This window comes from Triticum aestivum, chromosome 3D (assembly GCF_018294505.1).
Source record: "Triticum aestivum cultivar Chinese Spring chromosome 3D, IWGSC CS RefSeq v2.1, whole genome shotgun sequence".
Classification (NCBI taxonomy): domain Eukaryota; kingdom Viridiplantae; phylum Streptophyta; class Magnoliopsida; order Poales; family Poaceae; genus Triticum; species Triticum aestivum.
Genome location: NC_057802.1, coordinates 261,715,993 through 261,721,752, shown reverse-complemented (window position 1 = coordinate 261,721,752; position 5,760 = coordinate 261,715,993). Strand labels below are relative to the sequence as shown.

At 43.6% G+C, this 5,760-nt stretch overlaps 1 long non-coding RNA gene across 1 annotated transcript; it reads right to left on the bottom strand.

Annotated features, from left to right (window-relative positions):
• Window positions 1-2,048: 2,048 nt before the first annotated feature.
• On the bottom strand, window positions 2,049-3,387 carry LOC123078353 (uncharacterized). The gene is made up of 3 exons (XR_006437383.1): window positions 2,964-3,387; window positions 2,593-2,806; window positions 2,049-2,492 (listed from the first exon to the last, which is right to left on the bottom strand). It is a non-coding gene; the product is annotated as an uncharacterized lncRNA (long non-coding RNA).
• Window positions 3,388-5,760: the final 2,373 nt, after the last annotated feature.

Genomic DNA, 5,760 nt, shown 5'->3' with positions numbered 1-5,760 from the left:
TTAATACAAATGCACACCGTGTAGTACCTGAACTCTCTCGGTTAGGTGAAAATATCTAAGTTTTTGATAGACACTCTACCTTCTTTATTTTGAACATCATTGTGTACCTTTAGTATTGGGGGAAATCTAAGATTTTTATAAACATCAAACAACTTCATTTTTTGAAATTAAGACTTTATGTTGTTATTCATTAGTATAGGGAAAAGTCCTAGTTATGTAATAAACATTGAACTGCTCACTTCTTTAAATTTGAACTTTCAGATCTTAAAAAAAACAGTGGCAAATCCATGTTTACAAACTTGTTAAACTGCTCGGTTTTTTTATTTTGACCTTCTTGGTTTTTTATAAACATCTTGAACTTCTATGTTATTAAAATTTGAACTTCTATGTTAAATGTAGAAACACCATCTTTTTTAGAACTTTTTGTTTTTTTAGAAATGGTTAAACTTACAAAACAAAATTATGGTTTTTCCCACCTTACCACGAAATTACTATGTTATATCTTGTGAAGTTTTTCTTTTGTCTCGTGGCATTTCTAGGCATTTTTTGCTGTCGATGAAATGGCCTAGGCGGTATTTTTTTCATTGATGAATTTCTTCAGTATGTGGTACACGTGAACTTATGAATTTTTGAAACATGAACTTCGCATGCTATTGAAATTAAAAAAAAATTACACACAACAATACACATACACTTCGTGTTCTACATGGACAAAGTTCTATTAAAATCACACATCGGATCACACACCCAGCAAAGACAAACGGGGTACCACACAGCAAGTACGCGTGCTACAACACACGTGCGCGCACACACACACGCACGCACGCACGCTCAAGCAGTCACAACACGAAGAACGCAAGCACCAAAACACACTAACGCAAGCCCGTGCGTGGCATTTTGGTTGGCCCACAATCCTCCATCACGCTGACGCTCGCGGTCCTGCGGCTCTCTGCTCCATAGTTGAACTTAAGCTGTGCACGCGCATACATGGATCCATCAAGAGTCAAGGCAATCTTCAGTTAATTTCTTCAAATGTTTGTTCTCTAGCGCATGGCTTCCATCAATTTGCTCAATAATTCGGCATGGAACCACAAAACCAGAACTTTTCTTTTGTTCTGCAGAACGCAAGTGCAAAAGCTTGCTAACACTGATGTCGAGAGAGTGTCGGTGTTCCAGAAAATATACTTTAACATACTTTTGACCTTCTCGAACATTTCTTTTAACCTTTAGCTGTTTTTCTTTATTCCAATATAAGCGAGCCAACTTGACAACAACGTATAATGCTCATTTTTTTGTAGCTTAACCAACGCATCTGGCAAAGCCGACCTGCAACAATTGCCAATTTTTAAGAGGATAAACACAAACAAATGTGATGCAACTGGAGTTTTGCTGCAGACAACTGAGTTCTGCTGTAGACACTGTAGACACAAACAACATTAGCTTATGTAGGACAAAGATATCAACTAGCAAGACACGAAGACACATCAGCTGGGCATCGGCGGTTTCAAGGAGTTGAGTGTGCTTTGCACTGAAATACAAAACTACACAAAACAGTTTCCGTTGAGGCATTAACACGGACACTTTGAAGTGCATCTTACAGTGCCATTGCTCCTCGCCGGCGGCCGCTTCACCACTGCTACAGCACCCACCTTTTGGTCCCCAGAAGTGTTTAAAGAGAAGCACACTTGTAGCCTGAAAATGACCAGGCGCACAAGAATGTTCAGAGAAAAATGTTTGGAGACAATGAACAGCCATAGCCTGAACACATGTAGATGCCCAACTGTGAACTCTGATCGTGGGCAGATCGTGCGCTGATCGTGGGCCAGCAGCATGGACCGAGCGCCTGTCTATGGAAAGCAATAATAACAACGTATACATGAATGATCATAGGAGCTATTTTTTTCATATGTTGTCATTTTCACAAAATGAACATTCATAGTAATAATGACCTTCCAACGTAAATGTGTTTGACCTTCTTTCTAATTGCTCCGAAACTATTGTTCAGTTGAACTCTCTGCAAAAAAATTATTGTGCTGTACGTTGCAAACTAAAATAAAAAAATCAGTTATAATAACCAATAACTACAAACTTATAGGGGGACAACAGTTATTAGCCAAATGGATAAAGTAAAATGCGCACAGACCAAGTGCAACATTAGAAGGTTAATACATTTTGGCTGCACAGACTACGTGCATTTTGAAAAAATAGAGTAACTCAGTTTGGGTAAAATATGCTACTGTACATACACACACATGTTCATTACTTGGTAAAATGATTAGATGCTACCACCAATGGCCAATTTGAAAACCTATGTTTTCTCTTCACTGCACATCCTCTCCCCATCTTCTTGGGTGCTACGGTGGCACTGGGCTTGGCTTGAACAGTTGTTCGCCTGCATCGCGATGCCAACAAGAAGGGGGAAGAGCAGGATCAGGGGAGGAATGACCAACAAAAACATATCCTCGCCATCTCTCTCCATCTTCTGTCTTTAGCTTCAGCCCAACAAAAACAATTGCAGCAACAACAATTAGCTCAACAGTGGCCCGAAGGTCAACTTCTTATATATATGCAGGACAAGGAGCTTCACGGAACCTGACATTAGGGGAGGTGGACGCATCTGCTCTCGCGAGGTCAACAAGGAGTCAATTCAAGTTGAGGAAGTGGCGAAGAGAAAAATTGTAGACCGTGGACAGAGCATGTCAGTTCTTGTTGTTGAAGGCAGCGGAGTGGCATCCAGGAGTCGGAGAGCTCAGGGGGAGGTTGCATGCGGTGGTTGTGGGTGTGCGAGCCAGCGTCACGCTCATTACTAGCACGGGGCATCCAAACGAATGGGACAGACCATCAGACATATAGAAGTGTCATCCAAGTGTAGTTTTTTCAGAGGACAAACACAAACACAAATGTTCAGAGAAGGTCAAATCCTTCTGCACCAAGAGTTCAGAGAAGCAATGGAGGGTGAATACCTGCACGACGGTAGAGGCGTCGGGAGGAAGGAGGTCTCAACACCGTCCACCATCGATCTGTGTTGGGCGGCGCGCCGGTCTCGTCGGAGCAGACGTTGTCGGGATTGTCGGCGTCGAGGAGCAGGTGCGTGGCGACGATTGGGGGCCGATGGCGCGGGGTCGTAGCCGTACGTGTGAGACGGTCGGGTCCTGGGGGAACGGTCGGCGGCCGGCGCCCGTTCCCTAGGAGGTTGGGTCTCGGCGGCGAAGGATTGGGGTGGCGATCGCGCGGGGTGCTTGGAGACAACGGCGCAGCGGGGCGTGCGGGCGGCGGCGGCAGGGTGCTGGGACGGGCGGGCAGCGGCGGCGGCGCGCAGGTGGCGGCGGCATCGAAGGATCTGGGAAGGAACGTGGTTGGGTTAGTTTTTTTTTTCTACGGAGTTCGGGAGGAACTCGTCTGCCCTATATACAGGACGTTATGATCCAAATAACTATGGGATTAGAATAATGTTGTCATATATATATTAGTATAAGACCAAATCAACATTGTGAAGATAAACCTTGAAGACAAATCAAATGCGAAGATAATGCAATCATGACGCCAAATATAAATCTTCGAGAAAGTTTGGTGGTGGCGTTACCCACAGTATAGGAAGTATTAGACCCAGACACGGCAATTATCGTGGCGCTCTGAAGTCAAATTCCGCGTTAATGTATTCACACTTATAGTGTATGTCTTCATTGATTGAAGATATAGGTTACTTTGTGTGTTGCACATCTAAGTCATCAACATGCATAAGCGTTAGGATGTGTGTCCAATCACAGGACATTTGAGGAGTCTAGGTATTTAGCTCACACCGCAACTTGCAAAACCTTTTCTCATCCAAGGGCTTTGTGAAGATATCTGCCAATTGCTCTTCAGTGTTGACGTGAATGATATCAATATCTTCCTTCATGACATGATCTCTGAGAAAGTGATGACAGATCTGAATATGCTTTGTCTTCGAGTGCTGAACTGGGTTGTTAGCAATCTTGATGGCACTTTCATTGTCGCAGTAGAGTGGCACATGCTTCAGGTGGATGCCATAGTCCTTGAGAGTTTACTTCATCCATAGAAGCTGAGCACAACAAGATCCAGCAGCAATGTATTCAGATTCAGCAGTGGAGAGGGATACATAGTTCTGCTTCTTTGAAGACCAACAGACAAGAGATCGTCCAAGAAAGTGACATGTGCCTGATATGGACTTGCGATCAACCTTGTCACCGGCATAATCAGCATCTGAGAATCCAACTAGATCAAACTCTGAGCCCTTTGGATACCATAATCCTAGTGTTGGGGTGTAAGCCAAATATCGAAGAATTCGCTACACAGCTAAGTGGTGCGATTCCTTTAGTGCCGCTTGGAATCGGGCACACATGCAAACGCTAAGCATTATATCTGGCCTAGATGCACATAAGTAGAGTAAAGAACCAATCATGGAGCAGTATACGTTTTGATCGAACTCTTTACCATTGTCGTCGGGACCCAATTGACCTTTGGTTGGCATTGGCGTCGTGTACCCTTTGCAGTCTTGCATTCCAAACTTCTTCAGGCAATCTTTAAGGTATTTCTCTTGTGATATGAAGATGCCATTGCTCTGCTGACGGATTTGAAGAGCAAGGAAGAATTTCAGCTCACCCATCATGGACATCTGATATTGCTCTTGCATCATATGCGCAAACTCATCACTGTATCTCTTGTCAATGCAGCCGAAGATAATGTCATCCACATAGATTTGACACACAAATAGTTCACCATCACATGTCTTTGTGAAGAGAGTGGGATCCAGGGAACGAGGTTTGAAGCCTTTGCTCTTCAAGAAGTCTTTGAGTGTGTCATACCAAGCGCGAGGGGCTTGTTTGAGGCCATACAGTGCCTTGTTGAGCTTGTATACCATGTCGGGATGCTTTGGATCTTCAAAACTAGGTGATTGTGCAAGATACACTTCTTCTTCAATTTTGCCATTGAGAAAAGCACTCTTTACATCCATTTGGTACAGAAGAATATTGTGGTGGTTGGCATAGGCTAGCAGTATGCGAATGGCTTCAAGCCTAGCCACAGGAGCAAATGTTTCATCGAAGTCAATCCCTTCAACTTGTGTGTAACCTTGAGCAACGAGACGAGCCTTGTTTCTGACAACTTGACCATGCTCATCTTGTTTGTTGTGATAGATCCATTTGGTGCCGATGATATTGTGCTTGCGAGGATCAGGACGCTTTACTAGCTCCCATACATTGTTTAGCTCGAACTGTTGAAGCTCTTCTTGCATAGCTTGAATCCATTCAGGTTCATGAAGGCTTCATAACTTTCTTGGGTTCAGATATAGAGACAAATGCAAAGTGCCCACAGAAATTTGCTAGCTGTGTTGCTCTTGAATGAGTGAGTGGACCAGGTGCATTGATGTTATCAATTATCTTCTCAATCTGTACTTCATTTGCAACACGAGGATGAACTGGACGAAGATTTTGCCCCTGCTGATCATTGTCTTCATTTTCAGCATTGGCTTCAGGCCGAGCAGTGTCTTCAGGTTGATTAGGTGCAGAAACGATGATTTCCTCTTCAGCCTGTGCCTCTGAAGGTATGATTTCTCCAGTACCCATAAGCTTGATAGATTCACTTGGTGTAGCTTCATCTAGCACATTTGGCAGGTGTTCTTTTTGCGAGCCGTTAGTCTTATCGAACCGCACATCCACAGTTTCAACCACTTTATAGTGTAAAAGGTTGAAGACTCTGTAGGAGTGCGAATCCTTTCCGTAACCAAGCATAAAACCTTCATGT